Source organism: Rhinoraja longicauda, chromosome 4 (genome assembly GCF_053455715.1).
Source record: "Rhinoraja longicauda isolate Sanriku21f chromosome 4, sRhiLon1.1, whole genome shotgun sequence".
Lineage (NCBI taxonomy): Eukaryota > Metazoa > Chordata > Chondrichthyes > Rajiformes > Arhynchobatidae > Rhinoraja > Rhinoraja longicauda.
Window position 1 is genome coordinate 75,761,882 of NC_135956.1, and position 26,077 is coordinate 75,787,958.

General features: G+C 38.3%; 1 long non-coding RNA gene across 1 annotated transcript in view; it reads right to left on the bottom strand.

Annotated features, from left to right (window-relative positions):
* Positions 1-26,077, bottom strand: part of LOC144593203 (uncharacterized) — a 38,295-nt gene that overhangs the window by 8,876 nt on the left and 3,342 nt on the right. The window contains exons 2-10 of the long non-coding RNA XR_013547220.1: positions 17,852-17,959; positions 17,248-17,322; positions 16,267-16,376; positions 15,685-15,759; positions 14,021-14,130; positions 13,432-13,506; positions 12,453-12,562; positions 11,928-12,002; positions 10,601-10,721 (exon numbers count right to left, since the gene is read on the bottom strand). This is a non-coding gene — a long non-coding RNA (uncharacterized LOC144593203). The remainder of the gene's footprint in view (positions 1-10,600; positions 10,722-11,927; positions 12,003-12,452; positions 12,563-13,431; positions 13,507-14,020; positions 14,131-15,684; positions 15,760-16,266; positions 16,377-17,247; positions 17,323-17,851; positions 17,960-26,077) is intronic.

Consider the following 26,077-nt stretch of genomic DNA (forward strand, 5'->3'; position numbering starts at 1 on the left):
ATAATGTGGTAACAGGTCTTATTAGAGAAATAGCAATATTTATTACATCATATTGAATAGATTAGCATTTCAAAAATATATAGTACTATTAATATATTTACTGTTCAATTTCATTGAGATTAATCTAAATAAAAATACTATTAACAGTCCATCTAATGGAATGATCCAATTTGATTATTGTTACATTAAAGATTAGACAAGGGGCAGAAAGTTATGGGACACAGAATAGCTGAATGTGTGTTGATCTTTAGTTATTGTAAATAAGTGTAGTATCCCCTTGTCTCTTCATTAAATCTTTGCATCAGACACCAGCATCCGAGTCTCGTATGTCTTTCTCATTTTTAAATCAGTTCTTTTAAAACTTTTAAAACAAAATAATTTTCTAATCAAATAAACTGCAAAAACAAACATGAGACGCTTAATTTACTTGCTTATGCAATTTTCTGCCATTGAAAAGCGGGTTCTACTGTGGATATCTCCTTGGGTTCAGCAGCAATCATTCCTACAAATGGTGACCTCTACTTTTGTGGCAGTTAACTTGCACTGCCCTGCTTCTACAATAGAAGGACTGGGAGGTTAATAAAGATATTTTCTTGCAGTTTGTAGGATGTTGCTGCTTGAGTTTCCATATGCCAGGCTTACTAGGGTTAATTTGCCTGGCAAAGTCCCCAGCGGAGCTGATAGCCTTACTTGTCCAAAATTGCCGGTGACGTCGATGTTTAAAGACCAACGGGCATCCAAAAATATTTAATTTTCTGAATATTGGGGCAGTTAGTTTTGGAACTGGTATCTTAATAATGAAGACTAATTAGCAGTACCTCCAACTGTGACATTAACTTAACCGTGCCTTTCACTTCATTCTAAATGTGTATTATCACCTTCCAGCTACCCCCATTAACTAACTGACCATTCATTGACTTATTAATTCTCCAAGATTCTCCTACCTCTCTGGTTCTTTTGCAAGTTTTTTGCTAAAATGTCTAATTTTTTTATGACAGTAGGAAAACCCTGCTTTAACACACTGTGGCGCTCTCTCACATTGTACACTTCTAATGTAGGTAACATTTCAAATCTTTTCAAAACACGTGAATTATTTTATTTTTGAGGCAAATGTAGCTTTCTCTCCTTTTGAACATTAGCCAAGTGTTTCATTACTTTTTGAATCAAGAATTTGGAAGATACGCAGAGCATATTTCCCTTCAAACTCCTGCACCTGTATCAGAAAACTGCTCAAGGCACTATTTTTCTTTTAGCCATTCTTTCCATCATGTTTTACGTCCATTATTTTTTTCTTGTATCAAAATATTTTTGACGTGGGTCGTTACAGTAATGGGTACGGAAATGTTTCTTTGTAATAAATATAGCTTATGGGCATCTGCAGAATCCATGATTATGTTATTAGCAAATCTTCTTGAGATGTTTCAACCAGAAACAAAGCCTGCCACCTCAGCGGTGGCCATTGAAGGCACCCACCCAAAGGTCAGTGATCTAGAATCATTGATTGCAACTAGGGAGAAAGGCAAGGCATTAATTCTTGTCGTCCTACACATTTGTCTGGAACAAGTGTATGCTGGGAAGTGAACTAAAGAAATTCCACTGACAATTTGAGTCACTAATTGATCTTCTACTTTAAGTTTGTATCTAAAAGCTGTCAAATGAACATGATTGATGATATTCTGATTTACAATTTTGACAGCTTATTAACATTAACTACATTTCAACGCATGGTGAAGCTAAAATAAAGATCAATATAACACAGTCGCAGTTCCAGTGCAATAAAATATATAATTAAAAGACTGTCCAGCTGCATGTATTGATGATAACTGGGAGTTTAAGTGCAAATTAATTCAGGGCCACATCCAGCAAACAGAATATTGCCTGCAGTAATTTTGTGCCCAAACCATTAATTTGATGGTACTTGCATTTAATTCTTTAAATATAAAAATCACACACTCATCTTTAAATTTTGAACAATACAAAATCATATATAGAACAGAGAGCAGTACTGCACAGAGTTTTCAACCCACACTATCTGTTTGCAATGTCCTGATGGCAAGACGTATTTCTGCCAGCACATAATCCATATTCCTCTGTTCCCAACACATCCATGTGCATAACCATAATCATTTTAAACGCCACTTTCGTATCTGCCTCCACCACCATTCCCAGCAGCACATTCCAGGTACTCAGTGTTAAAAATGTTCCCCCCACATCTTTAAACTTTGCCCCACTCACCTTAAACCTATGTTCTCCAGTATTTGACATTTCCATCCTGGGAAGTATGTTCTTATCATCTACCCTATCAATGTCCCTCAATGTTATGTACTTCTATCAAGACTCCCTACGTGTTCTAAAGAAAACAATTCAAGTCCGTCCAAACTCTCCCTGCAGCTAATACCAGGCATTATTTTGGTAAACTACATCTGTATCCTTCCCAAAGCCACCACATCCTTCCTGTAATGAGAATAGAAACATAGAATATAGGTGCAGGAGGCCATTGGGCCCTTCGAGCCAGCACCGCCATTGCACACAATTCTCCAAATTTGACTAATGAAGGCAAGCATACCATATGCCTTTTTTTTTAAACACTGTACCACTATCTACTTGAATGAATAGGTTGGAATGAACAGCTGAACATGATAGGTGATCTCATTGCAATGTACAAGATACTTGAGGTATATCAATACATTAAATCTGTGAGGATGTTTCCCTGATGGGAAGAATGTTGAAATAGCAATCGTAGCCCAAGTATAAAAGGTTCAGCCACTGAAGATTGATGCTAGGAGGAATTTCATCATTTTAAATCTTTGGAGTTCACAAACCCAGGGGGTTGTGCAATATTATGTATTATGTTCACTTGAGACTGAGATAAAACATATTTGGACTGTAGTGGAATCAGTTAAGGGAATCAGAAATGGGGACTGGGCATGAAATGGAATCACAGCCAAAGATCTTACATAATGACAGTAGTAGACCAAATGGCTGATTTCTCTTCATTAATCGGTTCAAAGACCATAAATTTGGCATTTTGGTATTGGTTTATTAGTGGATTGATATGTTCTTTTTGGATGTCTGCTGTTTAAGTGCTTACGATAAAGGGCCTGCTATTGGTATATGTTAATTCTTTATCACTGCACAATAAAATTGTATGGTTCACTAATGTTGATTAAGTTGTGAAAAGAGAAGGTAAATGAAGAAGAAGGGCCTCGACCCGAAACGTCACCCATTCCTTCTCTCCCGAGATGCTGCCTGACCTGCTGAGTTACTCCAGCATTTTGTGTATAAAATGAATTCCAAAGTTATTGGCATCTCAAAGGGAAAAAACTATAGCTTATCAAAGTATTCACTGAATTAAAAACTAACTACTTAGTAGTGGGATGATAGCTTTAAAACACAGGTGAAAGGCTACTTACATATTTAGTACTGCTCTGGGATTATAATTTTGATGCAACTTGAAACATTTTGAAACCACACAATTAACACCACAATATTTTAAAATTATGAGACATCTAAAGACGGTGAAGAGGAAGAGTCCAATTTCTCTAGATGTTCACCAGTTAGGGGGCATGGATTTAGGGTAATTAGATGAAAGTCAGAGCAGTGCAGCAGAAGAATCTGCCAAACCTGATGCCAAGACTATATCGGCCTGCACATAATAGACATCCCTCCATTCCCTGCATATCCTACTCAAAATCCTTTAAATGCTACTATTATATCTGCTTCCACCACTACCACTAGCAGCACGTTCCAGGCATCCACCACCCTCTGTAAAAAAAACTTCCAAAGTTTGACACGTCACACTTGCTCGGATTAAGCCCCATCTGTCATTTCTCGCCCATTTATGTCGCTGATCTATTTCCTGCTGTATACTTTGACAGCCTTTTGCAGTCCGTGGCTCTGGTAATCTTGACGTTATCTGGTAATCTTGATGTTATCTACAAACTTACTAACCAACCTATCTATATTTACATCCAAATAATTTATATACATCCACAAACTTCCAGCATAAAATGGTATGCTTGCCTTCATTATTTATTTCCAGCATAAATCCCTCCACTGTTTAGAGCTCCAGCCTGAATATCATACAGAACAGTTACAGAGCTCCAGCCTGAATATCGTAGTTATGAATCCATTTGACCAAGTCACTGTAAACACGTGCATCTTAATCTTTTCGATCAGCCAACCATTAGTCAAGTCAAGTCAAATTTATTTGTCACATACACGATGTGCAGTGAAATGAAAGTGGCAATGCCTGTGGATTGTGCAAAAAAAGAATTAGTTACAGCATATAAATTAAAGTTAATACAGAAAAGACAAAATTTAGTCCCTGGAGTTATAATAGTTAACAGTCCGGATGGCCTGTGGGAAGAAACTCCGTCTCATCCTCTCCATTTTCACAGCATGACAGCGGAGGCGTTTGCATGACCGTAGCAGCTGGAACAGTCCGTTGCTGGGGTGGCAGGGGTCCCTCATAATCTTGCTTGCTCTCGATCTACACCTCCTGATGTATAGGTCCTGCGGGGGGGGGGGGGGGGGAGTGTAGTTCCCATGGTACGTTCTGCCGAACGCACTACTCTCTGCAGGGCCATCCTGTCCTGGGCAGAGCTGTTCCCAAACCAGACTGTGATGTTGCCGGACAGGATGCTCTCTACAGCCCCAGAGTAGAAGCAATGAAGGATCCTCAGAGACACTCTGAATTTCCTCAGCTGTCTAAGGTGGTAAAGGCGCTGCTTTGCCATACCCACCAGTGCGGCAATGTGTGTTGTCCATGTCAGATCCTTTTTGATGTGGACTCCCAGGTATTTAAAACTGCTCACCCTATCCACAGTAGACCCATTTATTTCCAGTGGCGTATACGTCCTTGGATGTTGAGCCCTTCTAAAGTCCACAATCAGCTCCTTAGTCTTTTTAACATTCAAGAGGAGGCTATTGTCCTGACACCAGTGCCAGATCAGCCACCTCCACCCGGTAGGCCTTCTCATCGTTGTCAGAGGTCCGGCCCACCACCAGTGTCATCAGCAAACTTGATGATGGAGTTTGAGCTGAACCTGGCCACAGTCATGTGTGTACAGGGAGTACAGTAGGGGGGTAAGGACGCAACCCTGGGGGGATCCTATGTTCAGGGTGAGGGGGCTAGATGTGTGTTCCCCCATCCTGACCACTTGGGGCCTGGCGGTGAGAAAGTCCAGGACCCAGGCACACAGAGGAGTGTTAAGCCCCAGTTCCAGCAGCTTCTCAGCCAGTCTGGTGGGGACTATGGTATTGAAAGCTGAACTAAAGTCAATGAACAGCATCCTCACATAGCCCCCCTTCTGGCTGTCCAGATGAGAGAACGGTGTGCAGAATCTGGGAGACCGCATCATCCGTGGATCTGTTCGGACGGTATGCGAACTGTAGTGGGTCCATGTTGCGAGGAAGGAGGGCACAGATGTGCTCTCAGACGTTAGCAGATGTTATCAAATGTTATCTGATAACAGACGTTATCAAATGCCTTACTAAAATTCATTGTATAACATCCCCGGTCCTACCCTTATTGATTATCTTTGTCACACCTCAAAATGCTCAATCAAGTTAGTAAGATATGACCTGCTACAAAAAAAAGCCATGCTGAGTCCCTAATTAAGCCATTCTCTACTAATGTGGGTAAATCCTATCGCAAAGCCTCCTCTCCAATAGTTTCCCCAACACTAATGTGAGGCCTATAATTTGCTGGATTACAAATCTCAAATTGTGGAGTACAGAGGCAAATAAATAAACGATGGGTCTTTGTCCCAAACATTATGGAGGGCACTGTACATTTGAATTAAAAATTACAAGCATCCCAAATATTCTGAATGTTTTCAATTGTTACCTTTTTGATTAATTCCTTCATCCATCAATAAATATATTTTGTTGCACATTTTGTCAACATTTTATAGAAAGATTTGGAGGCTGTGATGACAAATTAGTTTCTTTCAAAACTTGCTCCAAAAAACTTTTAAAAAATAAACTGTCAGGCACAATATTTGTGATTATTTCCAGGGGAAAATATCACCTTTGTGTACCCAATTATTTTCAAACAGGAACTATCAGAACTTGCCATAAAATCTGTATTTTAAAAATATTTCCAGAACAAATGTAGGGGCTTATTCTGAAGTATTATTTTCAAAATACCAAAGACTTTGAACAATTAAGAATTTGCTCATTCCTGGTTATTGTGTTTTGACCCACAACCGAATTGGGGTTATAAAAAACAAAAATTGAGATACCCTAACTTTACGAAAGCACTTTACTTACATGTCTCATTCATGCACTATCGCACAGATGAGGAGATGTGGTTGGGTTATTCAGCACTGCTTTCTGTAATGAAACTTCCCCAGCTCCTGTGTCCAGTCAGCAAGCTATAGCAAGCATCAGGGCACAGGTAACAGCATCTGGTGCAAACTTACTGCAATATAGCTCTTCAAAACTCAATATTTGGGACTCAATGAAGGTTGAAACAATTTCTCAAGGGAAACCTCCAATTCAGTTACAGGTGTGGTTTCTGCCATGCTAGATAATTTACATCTTTTAATATCTAGACGACATTCCTTAGAAAGAATACTTATGCAGCAGCCAACATTAACCTGTTTGATCAAGCAAATTTAATTTACTATGAGGTTATGACTTCATTTTAAAAGAAGTTTCAAAATCTGCTCCAATATGTCAGCTAGTTTCATTTGATCAAGGATTTAAATTTGTACCCAGTCTAAATCTTCAGTTTATTACTAATCTCTAAGCAGGATATTTCCCTTGTATTGCAAGCATTTCCCACCTCCATCAGTACAAAAAAAGTAAATGTGTTAGATAAGTGTTATTGCCAGTTATTTTTTAAGACTTCAGAAAGTAAACTTTAATTTTATCTATCCATCTTTAATTTGAAATGTACAATTATATTTGACAAGAAATTCAATTACATTACACTGTTTTATTCAGCCTCATAGATACTGCTTCACTATCTAACTCAGCGTTTCTCAACCTTTTTACCCTTGGGGAACCTTTGAAATATTTTTCATGTCGCAGGGAACCCCTACATAAAAATTATTAGATATCTTTATAATCTCTTTCTTTCTCTTTCATAAAGTTCATAAGACAAACATAGTATATTTTTCTGATAACTGGTTTAAGCAAACAATAACTTACATTTTTCTCAAATTTATGGACGATGCAAAAAAAAAACAAAAAAAACCTGAAATCAAACTGCTTAAGAGACCTCATATGGAGGTTTTCATTCACACAAAAAAAATCAGCCATATCTGCAAACTCAAAAAATAAACATAAATAACCAACATCATATATTATAACACATATAAATAGAACGAAAACAGATAACTACTACTATAACTTATTCACAAAATGCTGGAAAACTCAGCAGGTCATAACTTAATAACTAATAACTACTATAACTTAATCGTTTATTGACATTGTCGGAAGGGCATAAGATAAATCAAGGCAATATGTCATATGAATATATGCATCAAGGCAATGTTATTTTTGAAGCCAATAAGCGAGTTTGGTATCTCGACTGAGCATGCGCCGGTCGGAAGAGCAAAACATTCTCGCTGGCTGATCTGCTGTGTGTATACAGACCTGCATTTCATCCGTATTTTCCAGTTTTGCTTCGTAGAGGTAAGAAAATACTGCTTTAAAAAATATTAATTAGGTCTATTTATGGTTCATTTGTACAAGACTACGATGATTTTGTTGGTTTTATTGCTTTATGCTTCGGTGAGTGAGTGAGATCGTTACGATTTTCTTTTGCATTGTAACTTGTACTGGACGGAGCTGCTCCTCAAGCGGGAATATGTCGCACTTCCCAAACCATGAGTTATTCTTGGTTTTCCGGATTGTCGGCGATGCAAAAGAAAAACAAACGTTTGAGTGAATGAATTGCTGCTTTGTGCGGGCGGTGGCTAATTTGGAATGTCAATGGATGACCACTGTAAATTACAGGAAGGGTCTCGACCCGAAACGTCAGCCATTCCTTCTTTCCAGAGATGCTGCCTGTCCTGCTGAGTAACTCCAGCATTTTGTGTCTACCGGGTGATATTATAGTGAGGATTTGATCAGACAAACCACTCCACTGGATACGGACCTCTGCAGCTGTCTAATCGCTGCACGAACAGCAGCTTCAAGTTTACAGTGGTCATCCGTTGACATTCCTAACTGTCGCCACTGCCCGCACAAAGCAGCAATTCATTCACTTTAACGTTTGTTTTTCTTTTGCATCGCTGACAATTCAGAAAACCAATAACTCATGGTTTGGGAAGTGCGACATATTCCCGCTTGAGGAGCAGCTCCGTCCAGTACAAGTTACAATGCAAAAGAAAATCGTAACGATCTCGCTCACTCACCGAAGCATAAAGACATAAAACCTACAAAATCATCGTAGTCTTGTACAAATTAACCATAAATACACCTAATTAATATTTTTTTAAAGCAGTATTTTCTTACCTCTACGAAGCAAAACTGGAAAATACGGATGAAACACAGGTCTGTATACACACAGCAGATCAGCTGGCGAGAAAGCGCTTGCTCAGTCGAGATACCGAACTCGCTTATTTAGATAATGAAATTTGCTTCTCTAATGTGAAACCTGTACTTGTCTTTTGGTACACAAATACTTAATTCGGGGTCGAACTTTAGATAAACACACATGGATTTCATCTTCAACTGAACGGAGATGATTTCTGTCTTTGCTCTTGATACTTGTTAAATAAGAAAAAGCTTGCTCACACATATAAACTGCAGCTTGAAAACTGCAGCAATATATTTATTGCTTTCTTATGAATGGCAGGATACACTTCCTTCACAGAAATCCAGAACTTGTCCAGGGATAGGTCAGTAAATCAAATCTTGAGTGTATGATCAGACTGCAGCTGTTCTTCCACTTCTCTTAAAGTCAAGTTCTCAGGATGAGCAGAAGATTCAGAGTATGGATCCCTCACCCAATCATACGCTCGTGTTGAAAGGGAGGAAAAATAATGTTCGATTTTGATCCAGTTCTTCCAGGTGGGTTCCAATAAGACTTGAAATTTGCTGATATCGTCTTCACCCTTAAGCCCCAGCAGTAGTTGAAACATTTCAAGATTTCCTTTTGCAACATGATTTTTCCAAAGATTCAGTCTTCTTTTAAATCCAAGAATCTTGTCAATACATTTTCTCCAGGGCCTTGCAGTAACTTGTTCAGCTGATTCATGTGATGAAAAATGTCTGCTAAGTCGGCTAACCTCTGCAACCATTTTTCATCTTCAAAGCACTTGGCAAAATCTGGCTTATTGTTTTCTTGGAAGTATTCCTGCAATTCATCTTTCAGTTCAAACACCCTATTTAGAACTCTTCCTCTACTCAGCCACTGGATTTCAGTATGTAGCAAGAGATTTATGTGCTCTTTGTCCAGGTTTTCTCACAGCTTTTTTAACATTCTGGAGTGAACTGGTCTTTGTTCTTCGACCATTTTTGTAGCATCATCAAAAACTCTTTTCAGTTCATCTCCAAGAGATTATGAAATCAGCACCTCTCTGTGAAGAAAGCAGTGTTGAGACATCTGCATTTTCTTGTTTTACAAGAGAAACAAAACCTCTTTTGTAGCCAACCATTGATGGGGCACCATCAGTACAGATGCCAACACAGTTCTTCCAGGAGAGACCTCTTGTTTCCAGATATGAGGACAAAATATTAAATATATCTATTCTTTTGCTTGTCTCAGGCAGTTCTTTGCAACAGAAAATGTTTTCTTGAATTTCACCCTCAGTGACAAATCTTACAAAAGCTACAATGCGACATTTATTGGTAAGATCTGTTGACTCATCAACCTGGATAGAAAAACTGCTATTTTTCAGTTTATCACACAAAACCTCTTCAGCGTTATGCAACATGTCATCATTACGTCGACTTATTGTACTGTTTGAAAGTGGAACATTTTCAATTTCTCGTACTGCATCTTGTCCCAGCATTTTACCCACTATAATTTTACATGCTGGCATTATTAGGTTCTCACCAACTGTGTGACTTTTCCTTTTCTGTGCAATGATTTCTGCTACCAAATAACTTGCTTCTTGAGCCTTTTCACTGACACTGACGTTACTCACTGGAATGGCTGCTTCTATACCATCTCAAAGTCCCACTTCGATAGCCATTACTACTCAGGGATGAAATGTAGGTATAGCTTACGCACGCGTCGCACCCTGATATGACAAAATGAATCTTCCAAACGTCTTTTCTTCATTAATTGGTTTTTATTAAAATAGCACAAATCAAAGAGTAATTCATCACTTTCCGTACTTCATCAACTGTTTCTTTGTCTAACAATATCTCAGAATTCTTGTAGTTATTACCGTATGGTTATTACAAATATAACCAGTGCGAGCGCGTGGTAAAGAACTGTATGCTCACCATCCTCCGAGTCCAAACTGACCCACAACCTCTGTCGCCACGCTAGCCTCCTCCCATCTAGACACTCCCCATTACGCATTAAGTCACACCCACAAGCATGTAAAAAAGACATAGACTAGAAATATTAAAACATAGCCATAACACAATGACAATAACTGAATTAAGCATAAATGGCTCCTACACTCACAAAAGCTGTACTCTGTTTATTTTGAGATTCCAATAGCCTTTTAAAATATTGCGGTTCTCAATCCATCACAATTGTCTGGACGCCTCCTCTTCAAAAATCGCCACATTGGACGGTCACATTTCTGTAAAACAAAAAAGGAAAATATGTAAAAAAGATGAAGAACTTGATAACACTTAAACAAATAAAACTGAAGCAAATATAGGCAAACAGAAGAATTAACCTTGGAGGAGAGAGAAAAAGAGAGAAAAACAACACAAACTTTTCATAAACTAACATAAACATACATAAACACAAACTTTTCATAAACTAATAAAAATAAACATACTTAAATTTTTTTAATTCATATAACATCCCTAAATGACGGGCAAAAATTACTAAATAACGTGGATGAATGAGGGGACTGTACCTGCACGCCAGGAAGCAGACAGGACTGATGGAGACCGTGCATGCGTCTGTACTCGAACAAGTCACGTGTGATGATACACAAATCCGTCACATACAGGCCCTGTCCACGGACCACTAAAGGCCATTTCACACTGGTGACTTATAGACGTCGCTAAATATATTCCCTATGATTATTATACTTTTAAATGATATAACAAGTTGACTTTATTATAATACCCAATCATTTTCCAAGAATATGCCGTACGTGTATAATAAAATTACGAATATGAAATTAAACACAAAATCACTCAAAAATGCATTTACATATGATTAGCTTATTTATCACTATTTCTCTTGGAACCCTAGCGTTCTGGGGAACCCCGGTCGAGAAACGCTGATCTAACAAGTTACAAAAGGAACTGATCCTCGTGCAATCAATGTTCCTAGAAACAAACTGTTCTTATTGGACCACACTTTAAAAGTAGCAGGCTTTAAACAATTCCATACAACTCTCAGAATGCCAGCTCAAAGTACAGAATGCAGGAATTAAGTTGGTGGACTAAAAAAAATATATTGAATACAACACAATATAAAGTAGTGGGAAGATAAGTTACATCATTGCTTATCAAACCTTGAAAAAGCTGGTGAAAATTAACTACAGATGAAGAAAGAATCTTTACATTCTTAGATTAAATAATGAAATAACTTAAAATAGCAATCAACAAAATGCTCGTTCGTATACTAGTTCTCTCCAGCGCATTCTATGGTTGTAAAAGTAATGCATAATAGCCATGAAACTAAATATTGATGTAAAAGATAAAATATAAAAATAACTCTGCCAAAAAAAGAATCTGTTAGTCATGGAGAACGGGACACTCTGTACACTCAATAACCAAAGTCTTCTTCAGATTGCAATCTTATCTACAGAATTTCATGAACTTACCAGCACGAGAAATTATTTTTTCATCTCGTCCTCATTTCCACCAAGAGCACTTGTTAATAAATAGCAATTCAGCACCTACAGAATAGAGACAATCAGTATTCCAACACTGCAAATATATTTTTACGGTGCAATTTGGAGAAATTGGTTGTATATCCGTAGATTAATGCTGTCACTTCCAGAGATTCATGGGTTAAACAGATTGCTCTCATTTAATTTTAAATACACTATGTACTTAATGGAAACTGTCAATAACTTATTACATCATTTGTCACATTTTAGCTTAAAAATATCTATTTTGAGTTACAATGTTTAATGCTGGAAACTCAGAGTTATTAATAAGGTTTCCTCATCACATTATCGGATGGGTAAACGGCATAGTTAGTCATCATGGTTCCAGCAAAAACCTACTCAACTGACTACTTTTAATACATTAACATTTATAAAAAATCCTTTAAACAGTTCCCCAATAGAATTCTTTGTCAACTAACTTTTATAGATGACAAGAAATAAATACATAATTTTTACCTTCACATTCTTCAAAAAGCACAACAGTAGATATCAACATCCAATCCATTCATGTTACATTTCTTATGGTTTGTAAGAGGTCAGTTGAAAATATCTGCCATCCATAATAGCTAATATTGACAAATAAAATAATCAATCCATTATTTTAATTTCCCAAGTTAACACAAAATATTCAAACTTTTCTCTTCAGATGCTGATTTTTCATCTATTAAAATCTGGAAAATAGATTTTCCATCTACTTGTTTCCCATCACATTTTATTATATTACTTATTCTTTCCAACACCCAATTATTTTGGATACATTATACCAAGAAGAAAAGAAGGGTTTAAAAAGTGCTTTACTAACAGCTTCTGGACCAGCTTGAGGTCAAACAAAGGTCAAAATATTCAACTGTGAGGTTTACAGAGCAGTATTGTCTACTTTATTTGTGTAATGCTATGATGAAATTGGCAAGACTGGATCTACCGCAAGTTTTTGTAACTCCCAGCATTTACCTCACAGGTGTGATATCTGCAGCCTGCTCTTAAAGTAACATTCTCCCAGCTATAGAATGAATCCATAATGAATGGGCTGGGAAAAGGGGGAAGAAAGTGCACCAATGATAACACAACACAATATAAAGTAGTGGGAAGATGAGTTACATCATTGCTTATCAGAGCTTGAAAAAGCTGGTGAAAATTAACTACAGATGAAGAAGAAAGAAACTTTACATTCTTAGATTAAATAATGAAATAACTTAAAATAGAAATCAACAAAATGCTCGTCAAGTATACTACAGTACTCTCCAGCGCATTCTATGGTTGTAAAAGTAATGCATAATAGCCATGAGACTAAATATTGATGTAAAAGATAAAATATAAAGAGAACTTTCCGCCAAAAAAAGAATCTGTTAGTCATGGAGAACGGGACACTCTGTACACTCAATAACCAAAGTCTTCTTCAGATTGCAATCTTATCTACAGAATTTCATGAACTTACCAGCACGAGAAATTATTTTTTCATCTCGTCCTCATTTCCACCAAGAGCACTTGTTAATAAATAGCAATTCAGCACCTACAGAATAGAGACAATCCATTAAATGTTTCCTATCTAAAGGACTGTGTGACATAATGCCCATACAAATTAAGGCTTGTATTCCAACACTGCAAATATATCTTTACAGTGCAATTTGGAGAAATTGGTTGTATATCCGTAGATTAATGCTGTCACTTCCAGAGATTCATGGGTTAAGCAGATTGCTCTCATTTAATTTTAAATACACTATGTACTTAATGGAAACTGTCAATAACTTATTACACCATTTGTCACATTTTAGCTTAAAAATATCTATATTGAGTTACAATGTTTAATGCTGGAAACTCAGAGTTATTAATAAGGTCTTCCTCATCACATTATCGGATGGGTAAACGGCATAGATAGTCATCATGGTTCCAGCAAAAACTTAAACCTACTCAACTGACTACTTTTAATACAATAACATTTATAAAAATCCTTTAAACAGTTCCCCAATAGAATTCTTTGTCAACTAACTTTTACAGATCACAAGAAAGAAATACATAATTTTTACCTTCACATTCTTCAAAACGCACAACAGTAGATATCAACATCCAATCCATTCATGTTGTATTTCTTATGGTTTGTAAGAGGTCAGTTGAAAATATCTGCCATCCATAATAGCTAATATTGACAAATAAAATAATCAATCCATTATTTTAATTTCCCAAGTTAACACAAACATATTCAAACTTTTCTCTTCAGATGCTGATTTTTCATCTATTAAAATCTGGAAAATAGATTTTCCATCTACTTGTTTCCCATCACATTTTATTATATTACTTATTCTTTCCAACACCCAAATATTTTGGATACATTATACCAAGAAGAAAAAAAGGGCTTAAAAATTGCTTTACTAACAGCTTCTGGACCAGCTTGAGAAGGTCAAACAAAGGTCAAAATATTCAACTGTGAGGTTTACAGAGCAGTATTATCTACTTTATTTGTGTAATGCTGTGATGAAATTGGCAAGACTGGATCTACCGCAAGTTTTTGTAACTCCCAGCATTTACCTCACAGGTGTGATATCTGCAGCCTGCTATCTGCAGCCTGCTCTTAAAGTAACATTCTCCCAGCTATAGAATGAATCCATAATGATTGGGCTGGGGAAAGGGGGAAGAAAGTGCACCAATGATAACATGGATAGGCTGGAGTACCCATGGGAACAGCACCCATGGGAACAATGTTCAAGAGGCAGGTGGAGGGCAAAGCAAACCCACACTCACCAGCAGGCACTTTAGACAGGAAAATGTTTCAAGAAACAAACTGTTCTTATTGAACCACACTTTAAAAGTAGCAGGCTTTAAACAATTCCATACAACTCTTAGAATGCCAGCTCAAAGTACAGAATGCAGGAATTAAGTCGGTGGACTAAAAAATATATATTGAATACAACACAATATAAAGTAGTGGGAAGATGAGTTCCATCATTGTTTATCAAAGCTTGAAAAAGCTGGTGAAAATTAACTACAGATGAAGAAGAAAGAAACTTTACATTCTTAGATCAAATTATGAAATAACTTAAAATAGCAATCAACAAAATGCTCATCAAGTATACTACAGTACTCTCCAGCGCATTCTATGGCCTAACATCGCACGGCGCGGCTTGGCCGCGGGGCCTAACATCGCTGGTGCGGCTCGGCCGCTGGACTTAGCGGTGCCCGGTGCGGCTTGGCCGCGGGGCCTAGCATCGCACGGCGCGGCTCGGCCGCGGGACTTAGCTGCGCACGGCTCGGCCGCGGGGCCTTCCGTCGCCCGGCTCGGCCGCGGGATGTTTTAGCGCCCGGTGCGGCTCGGCCGCGGGGACTGTGCGGGTCGGTCGGGGACGAGCTGTCTGTCCGTGGGCGTGGGGAAGAGAGTGGAAGTTTTGTTGCCTCCATCACAGTGAGGGGGTGTTTGGAGTCACTGTGATGGACGTTTGTGTTGGGGTCACGTGTCTTGTGTTCTTTTTTGTGTATGACTGCTATGAAATTTTGGTACCGAATGACAAATAAAGCTCTGTTGAACTGAAAGTAATGCATAATAGCCATGAGACTAAATATGTATAAGATAAAATATAAAGAGAACTTTCTGCCAAAAAAAGAATCTGTTAGTCATGGAGAATGGGACACTCTGTACACTCAATAACCAAAGTCTTCTTCAGATTGCAATCTTATCTACAGAATTTCATGAACTTACCAGCATGAGAAATTATTTTTTCATCTCGTCCTCATTTCCACCAAGAACACTTGTTAATAAATAGCAATTCTGCACCTACAGAATAGAGACAATCCATTAAATGTTTCCTATCTAAAGGACTGTGTGACATAATGCCCATACAAATTAAGGCTTGTATTCCAACACTGCAAATATATTTTTACGGTGCAATTTGGAGAAATTGGTTGTATATCCGTAGATTAATGCTGTCACTTCCAGAGATTCATGGGTTAAACAGATTGCTCTCATTTAATTTTAAATACACTATGTACTTAATGGAAACTGTCAATAACTTATTACACCATTTGTCACATTTTAGCTTAAAAATATCTATTTTGAGTTACAATGTTTAATGCTGGAAACTCAGTTATTAATAAGGTCTTCCTCATCACATTATCGGATGGGTAAACGGCATAGTTAGTCATCATGGTTCCAGCAAAAACCTACTCAACTGACTACTTTTAATACATTAACATTTATAAAAAATCCTTTAAACAGTTCCCCAATAGAATTCTTTGTCAACTAACTTTTATAGATCACAAGAAAGAAATACATAATTTTTACCTTCACATTCTTCAAAAAGCACAACAGTAGATATCAACATCCAATCCATTCATGTTGCATTTCTTATGGTTTGTAAGAGGTCAGTTGAAAATATCTGCCATCCATAATAGCTAATATTGACAAATAAAATAATCAATCCATTATTTTAATTTCCCAAGTTAACACAAAATATTCAAACTTTTCTCTTCAGATGCTGATTTTTCATCTATTAAAATCTGGAAAATAGATTTTCCATCTACTTGTTTCCCATCACATTTTATTATATTACTTATTCTTTCCAACACCCAATTATTTTGGATACATTATACCAAGAAGAAAAGAAGGGCTTAAAAAGTGCTTTACTAACAGCTTCTGGACCAGCTTGAGAAGGTCAAACAAAGGTCAAAATATTCAACTGTGAGGTTTACAGAGCAGTATTGTCTACTTTATTTGTGTAATGCTATGATGAAATTGGAAAGACTGGATCTACCGCAAGTTTTTGTAACTCCCAGCATTTACCTCACAGGTGTGATATCTGCAGCCTGCTCTTAAAGTAACATTCTCCCAGCTATAGAATGAATCCATAATGAATGGGCTGGGAAAAGGGGGAAGAAAGTGCACCAATGATAACACAACACAATATAAAGTAGTGGGAGATGAGTTACATCATTGCTTATCAGAGCTTGAAAAAGCTGGTGAAAATTAACTACAGATGAAGAAGAAAGAAACTTTACATTCTTAGATTAAATAATGAAATAACTTAAAATAGAAATCAACAAAATGCTCGTCAAGTATACTACAGTACTCTCCAGCGCATTCTATGGTTGTAAAAGTAATGCATAATAGCCATGAGACTAAATATTGATGTAAAAGATAAATTATAAAGAGAACTTTCTGCCAAAAAAAGAATCTGTTAGTCAAGGAGAACGGGACACTCTGTACACTCAATAACCAAAGTCTTCTTCAGATTGCAATCTTTTCTACAGAATTTCATGAACTTACCAGCACGAGAAATTATTTTTTCATCTCGTCCTCATTTCCACCAAGAGCACTTGTTAATAAATAGCAATTCAGCACCTACAGAATAGAGACAATCCATTAAATGTTTCCTATCTAAAGGACTGTGTGACATAATGCCCATACAAATTAAGGCTTGTATTCCAACACTGCAAATATATCTTTACAGTACAATTTGGAGAAATTGGTTGTATATCCGTAGATTAATGCTGTCACTTCCAGAGATTCTTGGGTTAAGCAGATTGCTCTCATTTAATTTTAAATACACTATGTATGTAATGGAAACTGTCAATAACTTATTATACCATTTGTCACATTTTAGCTTAAAAACATCTATTTTGAGTTACAATGTTTAATGCTGGAAACTCAGAGTTATTAACAAGGTTTCCTCATCACATTATCGGATGGGTAAACGGCATAGATAGTCATCATGGTTCCAGCAAAAACTGGTTCCAGCAAAAACTTAAACCTACTCAACCGACTACTTTTAATACATTAACATTTATAAAAATCCTTTAAACAATTCCCCAATAGAATTCTTTGTCAACTAACTTTTACAGATCACAAGAAATAAATACATAATTTTTACCTTCACATTCTTCAAACCGCACAACAGTAGATATCGACATCCAATCCATTCATGTTGCATTTCTTATGGTTTGTAAGGTCAGTTGAAAATATCTGCCATCCATAATAGCTAATATTGACAAAGAAAATAATCAATCCATTATATTAATTTCCCAAGTTAACACACACATATTCAAACTTTTCTCTTCAGATGCTAATTTTTCATCTATTAAAATCTGGAAAATAGATTTTCCATCTACTTGTTTCCCATCACATTTTATTATATTGCGTATTCTTTCCAACACCCAATTATTTTGGATACATTATACCAAGAAGGGAAAAAAGGGCTTAAAAAGTGCTTTACTAACAGTTTGTGGACCAGCTTGAGAAGGTCAAAATATTAAACTGTGAGGTTTACAGGGCAGTATTGTCTACTTTATTTGTGTAATGCTGTGATGAAATTGGCAAGACTGGATCTACCGCAAGTTTTTGTAACTCCCAGCATTTACCTCACAGGTGTGATATCTGCAGCCTACTCTTAAAGTGCGGTACGGTAGCGCAGCGGTAGAGTTGCTGCTTTACAGCGAATGCAGCGCCGGAGACTCAGGTTCGATCCTGACTACGGGTGCTGCACTGTAAGGAGTTTGTACGTTCTCCCCGTGACCTGCGTGGGTTTACTCCGAGATCTTCGGTTTCCTCCCACACTCCAAAGACGTACAGGTATGTAGGTTAATTGGCTGGGTAAATGTAAAAAAAAAAATTGTCCCTAGTGGGTGTAGGATAGTGTTAATGTACGGGGATCACTGGGCGGCACGGACTTGGAGGGCCGAAAAGGCCTGTTTCCGGCTGTATATATATGATATGATATGATATGATATAACATTCTCCCAGCTACAGAATGAATCCATAATGATTGGGCTGGGGAAAGGGGGAAGAAAGTGCACCAATGATAACATGGATAGGCTGGAGTACCCATGGTAACAATGGAAACAGTACCTAAGGGAACAATGTTCAAGAGGCAGGAGGGGGGGGGGGCACCAGCAGGCACTTTAGACAGGAAAAATGTTTCTAGAAACAAACTGTTCTTATTGGACCACACTTTAAAAGTAGCAGGCTTTAAACTATTCCATACAACTCTCAGGATGCCAGCTGGAAGTACAGAACGCAGGAATTAAGTTGGTGGACTAAAAAATATATATTGAATACAACACAATATAAAGTAGTGGGAAGATGAGTTACATTGCTTATCAAAGCTTGAAAAAGCTGGTGAAAATTAACTACAGATGAAGAAGAAAGAAACTTTACATCCTTTGATTAAATAATAAAATAACTTAAAATAGCAATCAACAAAATGCTCGTCAAGTGTACTACAGTTCTCTCCAGACAATTCTATGGTTGTAAAAGTAATGCATAATAGCCATAAGACTAAATATTGATGTATAAGATAAAATATAAAGAGAACTTTCTGCCAAAAAAAGGAATCTGTTAGTCTTGCAGAACGGGAAAAGTTAAATATGGAAATTATAGACAAAGGTTCAAATTAGTAGGCTGTATAATCAAATTACTTTCTCATACAACTGTATTTATAACAAACAAATAATTAAAATTCATTTAATTTCTATCAAAAATAAACATTGAAGTGGTTGTGGTCTGAAAGGGGATTTATTTAAATAATCTTCCAACCAATAGAAATCTAACCTATAATATGGCACATAAAATATGTTTAAAGACGAATAATCATGGTACAAGGTTCATAGTTCCATTATATAGTAACACATATTCCAACACAACAAATTTGACACATCCACTGCAAGTTCATCTCAAGACTTTTGACTCAAAAAAAGATTACAATACCAGGGGCAACTAAACAAAGGTCTATTGAAATCTCAGCAAACATAAATCACTGACCCATACTTTTTTCTCTTCTGTACAGAATTAGTGGCATGGTCAGATACACTGGACAGCTATGAGCATGATGGCCCTGTGGCAAGGGGCAATTTATCATCCAAATTAGAACAAACAGCTGCTACCATGATTTATGATGACACCTTCACTAGCTAGACTATTAAAAAAATCACGTCTTTCTGTAGCCTAATTTATCATTTATGGAGAATTTTTGTGGCAGTGATGAAAATTAGTTTCTACAATCAGCTCTGCATGGCCATATTTACAATAGCACCCAATTTATGAAGTATCAATACAACTTTGATACACTCTTCACCCCTTCCTCTCCCCCCACCCCAGAACAACCACAACGGGGGAGGGAGCAGGGGTTGCCTATAACCTGCTTCTCTATTCAACATCATGGCAATACTTGGCCTCAGAGCTACCTTCCTGGCCAACCCTCACATCTTTCACTTTCTTTACAAAAGGCTTTTCATTTGCAACCTCAATGGTGGGTCCCATATCCTGAGTTTCCGGACCTTTGTTCGAAACATTCCACCAGGAGAAATATCTTCTTGTCAAGCCCCCTCAAATTTTCACATTTCAATGAAAATACTTCTCATTCTACTAAACTGTAGAGTAAATGGTGCCCTTCCTCATACTCTCTTCAAAGAACAAACCATTAATTCCAAGGCAGCACCATTCCACATGCAATCCTTTGATGCAAGGAAAGATGCAAGGAGTAGAGGGGTTTAGTAAGGAAACACGAGATTTTAGGTTCTAAATCATTTGAAGCTAGTGATCAAGGCAACCTTTTACAGTAATAATATTCAACACAGAAAGCAAAAGGTGGTACAGCTTATAGAGCTGCTGCCCTACATGTCCAATTACCCAGGCACAATCCTGCCCTCTGGTGCCATCTGTGTAGTTTGCACATTCTTCCTTTGACCATTTCCCTAATACTCTGTTTTCCTTCCACGTCCCAAAGATATGGGGAAAGGTTGCTTAATAAGCCACTGTGAACTGCCCCTGGAGCATGTACAAGTGGCAGATTCTGGGGGAAATTAATTAGGATATGGGGAAAATGGGTTACAGGGAAAATTAGTGGGATAATTTGACCGTTCTATGAGATTCATTGGGTCAAAATGACCTTTATGTGCTTTGTAAGGAAACATAATAATATGAAGGCAAAGCTTGCAATTTGTTTATCTTTGTATAATCTGGGCATTGCTCGCAAAGCCAACATTCCTTAGCCTTCTTTAAATGTCCTTGAAAAGAGATGAACACCTTCTTGAATTACTGTCAAGCGTGTTTTAAGTGTTTTATATGTACCTGAAAAGAGCAATGAAATTCTTACTTGCAGCAGCATAACAGGTTTGTAAACACAATATTCAAAGATAAACAAACTAACAAAAAAAACTCAATAAGTTACAAATCCCAATAATAGTACAAAAAAGCCCAAAGTCATCAGAGCAACGAAGACAGTTCATAGTTCATGGTTTATATAGTATTTAGTGTTCAAGAGCCTGTTGATTATTGAGAAGAGGCTGTTCTTGAGCTTGGAGGTCATTGGTTTCAGACATCTTTACCTCTTCTCAATGGCAGGAGTAAAATGAGAGCCTGGCCAGGTCTTGTGGGTTGCTGATGATGCCGGCTGCCATTTTGAGGCATCGCATCCTATAAATTCCGTCAATGGAAGGGAGGTCAGTACCCATGATGGACCAGGCGTCGACCTGTTCCTGGCTTTTCGAGTTGCCGAACCAGGCTGTGATGCAACCAGTCAACCATACACCTATAGAATTTTCAAGATAATATTCATTGACGTAACGAGTCTTCTCAATCTTCTGAGTAAAGACACTGATAGGCTTTCCTTATGCTCACATCAATATGCTGGGCCACAGGATAGATCTTCAGAGATATGCATGGCCAGGAACGTGAAGTCGTTGACTCTCTCATCGCTGGCATGTCGATGAAGCAGGTTCCTGGATTTTCAGCCTCGCTCTTCTAAAGTCAACAATCAGTTCCTTGGTTTGCTGACTTAGTGAAAAGGTTGGTGTTCCGGCACCAGTCAGATGATCAATTTCCCTACTATACTCTTACTCATCATTACCCAAAATTCATCCAACAGTGGTGTAATCAGTGAATTTAAAGATAGAGTATGAACTGTGTTTGGCTACAGTCATGGGCATCGAGTGAGTGGAGCAGGGGACGGAGCACACAGCCCTAAGGCTCCTGTGCTGATGGTTATTGAGGAGGAACTGTTGTTGCCAATTTGTACTGATTATGCCTGCTGATGAGGAAGTTGTGGATCGAAATACATAGGACTCAGTTCCCCAAGATTGATAATGTTTGGAGGGTATGATAGCGTTGAACGTCAACACACACATATTCCCCCTTTTGAAGCATTTGTAGAATGCACTGAGCACATCCAGGAGTGATGCATCACTGTCATTAGGTTTTGCCCAGTTGGAAGATTCAGCATACAAGCCCTGTCACAGCTGCTGAACATCCATCTCACCCTCTAATTTAGAGGCTATGTGTTGAAGGTACTCTGATACAATATGTACGGAGTTTACAAATGTTGTCTCTGTAGTCAGGTTGTGGCGCCTTCTCGCCCACGTTGGTTTTGCATACAGCCTGTCACCGCTGGCGACTTGCCAGCAGCCTCACGAGAAGGTCCAGCCACAAGAGCTCAATAACAACTCCAAGGTCAGGCGCAGTAATTGGCCTTATCGGCACAAGGGTTATAATTGGTGAGAATGTAGATAAAAGAGGCTTCTGGAATAAACGGGATCAAGGTACCTACCTGGCTTGGCTAAGTGTTGTTTGTTCTTTGCTTTCTGTCGTGGGATTCAGTTGATTCCACAACTGGTGACCCCGTTGCTACACGCAACATCCCACTTACTCAGGAAATGTATGACGATAAGGAGGACAGTGTCAGTCGACGAGGTAAAACTCGACACCCCAACTTTTTTTACAACCAACACCAGAGTGTGGTTTTCAATATTAGAAGCTCGATTTTACTCCCTTAAGGTCCCTAGCAGCTCGTCTTCCAGGGCAGATCGCAGGCGAAGTAGAAGACGTGCTCCAGGAGGCTCTTAATCCTGAAGAAATGACGCCGACGTGCTTAAATCCGCTACCTTGGAGCGAACGCAGCCCTCGAAGCAAGCCCACATTTCAGAGCTACTGGGAGATGATAATCTCAGCGATAGGAGGCCATAACAAATGCTGCGGAAATGGTGCAGGCTGTCGGGAGACGAAAAGATTGACGGCGATGTCTGGAAACAGAAGTTTCTCCGCTGCATGCCTACTCTGGTGCAGGGGCACCAGATAGGTATGTTCAATCGGCTAGCATTGACGAGCTCGCAAAACCAGCCAACAGTGTCATGGAGACAACCACCAAGGTGACTGTGGTTAATGCAACAACAGTAAAGCCAGAAAATGCACAGCAGAAACAGCAAATTGCAGCACTCACTGCACAAGTCGAGGCTTTGGCAGCCCAGCAGAACCATCCCCGTTTCAGGCAGTAGAGGCGACAGCTGCCCTTGGGAAAACTAGCCACCGCCCTCACACTTCCCTTTGCTGGTGGATTTTTTTAAAATCACCGCTTAAGCGGTGACTGCACCCAAGCACAGGTGAACTGTATCTGCTGTCCGGCAATGACTATCTCTCACCTTATCAGCCTCCAACCCAGCATCGGCCTATATCAGGAGTTACTTAAACAATTTTCACAACTAATAACTCCGTCTTACCGACACAACGACATCAAACACTCTTTTACGCATCATATTCAGACACGCGACCCTCAAGTTTTGGCAAGAACGCGCAGGTTACCCATAGATCGCCTCCAAGGTGTCTGGCTTGGCTAAGTGTTGTTTGTTCTTTGCTTTCTGCGGTGGGATTCCTTTGATTCGACAAGGTGAATGTGAATTGAAAGGGATAAGCAAGTGATGATGTTTCCATACAATTGCTGCCCTTGTCACTTGACTTGGTGGATGTCACAGCTCGAGAAGTATTATCAAAAAAAATCTTGAGTGACTGCAGAGCATCATGTAGATGCTGCATATGAAACAGTGTCAGATGGCAGAAGCGATGAGCATTCAAGACGATCGATGGGCTGCCAATCAAACAGATTGTATTGAATGAGACAGATGATTGTTGGAGCTGTACTCATTTAAGCATGTAGAATGTGTTCCACTACATTGCTCTGCAACACCTTATTGTTCGTGGAAAGTCAAAGGTGAATCTTTGAATGCAGAAAATTAAAAGCCTTGTATGTTCAGTGCCACAGTAGTTATGTAACTAGTTTGTGGTCAATGATGAAACCCAAGATGTTGCTGATGGTGGATTTGGCAATCACAATGTCATCAAATAGCAATATAGGTGAAAGATTACCAATGTTGGAGATGGTCAATGCCTGTCCCTAACTTCTCAAATGTTACTTAGATCTTTACAGCCAAGCCCCAATATTGTCCAGGTTTGTAAAAGGCATGTACTGCTCATCCACAGTGAAGAAAATAGAAATGGACGCTATTCTGATCATTCATGTTTCTAATGTTAAGATGAAGCCATTAAAGATGATTGGGCCTATGACATTGCCCTGTGGGATCCCTGCCACAATGAGGCAGAAATGAGAACAGCCTGCAACAACTATCTTACTTTGTACAATATATAATTCAACCAGTTGATTTATTTTCCCAATATTCCACATCACTGATTCCAATAGTCTCCAAACATCACTACGAATTGTTATTTCCACACTCAAAACTAGATAGACCACCCTCCTCAACACCAGATTTAGGCTGATCAAAGTCAATTCCAGTAAACCTTGCAAAGTCTTTCCCATGAAGACCTGAAGACTAGAGATAAATGATGGAAATGTACCTCAGGCTAGTCAAACAACAGCCTGAGAAACATATTCAAAGAATCATTACCTGATAGCCAACATTATTCACTCGTCCACCACAATCCTCATGTACATCCTGTGCTACTAACTGTACAAACCAATTGGAAGTGGAAATACAGTGATTATATAATCAAGAATGAGCAGCCCCTGGAACTTTAAGATTGACGCTGGACCACATCTCCTAAGGCAAAGAAACCCTCTACTATTTACTATTCACCATTGTTCTTCAGCTGACCAGTCAGTACTTCTCAAAACTAAATAATAATTCAGATAATCTTATTGTCATATACACCATGGTGCAATGAAATTCCTCATTTGCATTAAACTCAGAATAAACATACATGACATTGGTACACACAACACTAAACACATTCAGTTGTTGCATCTACCATTGCCATGTACTGTATATTTATTCTGAGTTAAATACAAATGAGAAATTTCATTGCACCGTGGCAAATGCAAAATTGCAAAAGGTGCAAAGATTGTACTGCAATCTGAAGTAGTGCAAAAAAAATCTAAAGGTGCAATTACAGAATAACCAAATGAGATTGAGTTAAGAGTGAGAGTAAAATCACCACGGCAGCACATCCCGGAAGAGGGTATGAAGGAAGTGATTGGAGGAAGCAGAGTAGTGAGCAATATACACTGGACATAATACTTCAATATGCATCACCAAGCATTTGTTAACAAATGCAGCCAGACCAGGTTTGCAGCAGGAGGCGAGTGAAACAACACAAGGAATAAACCTACTTGATTTCATCGTCATTAAGTATAAGGACCCCTGGTGCATCATGGCTACATTCTATCTACAAAACACACAGCAGATACTCGCGACAACTATTCCAACAGCAATTTCCAAACATACAACGACCATAACCAAAGAAGACAAGAAGAGAGACACAACGGGATATCGACAGCTGCATGTTCCCTTCCAAGTGACATCATCCTAAGCGGCAAATGTTTTACAGTTGCTTTATCGTCACTGGGTTCAAATGCCTTTACTCTCTTTTAAATAACACTCACACCAGCAGCTCTAGAAGGTGTCACCACCTCCTTCTCAAGAGATTAGATATGGAATATCCTTCCCTACCCATTTAACCCGACTATATCAAAAGCATCTCTGTACCCTCCTCACAATCCAGACTATCATCCAGATCGGCAAAACGTGATAAAAAGAATGCACAAGCCTCTCATCCAAATCATTCATATACAAGTCAATCAACTGAATTACCAGCAGCAATCATTGCAATACGAGTAAGTCTCCCAAACTAGAAAAGTGCCTTATTTCCATTTTCTTTTCATTACCCACTCCTCAGTCCACACCAGTATCTTAAATATCATGAACGTTAATTTTAACTTTGGTTTATATCTTTTCAATGCAAGCTTCAAGCTCAACACACCAGATTTGTCAAACATGATTTTGCTATCATGAACCATATCAATCCCATTATGGTCCAA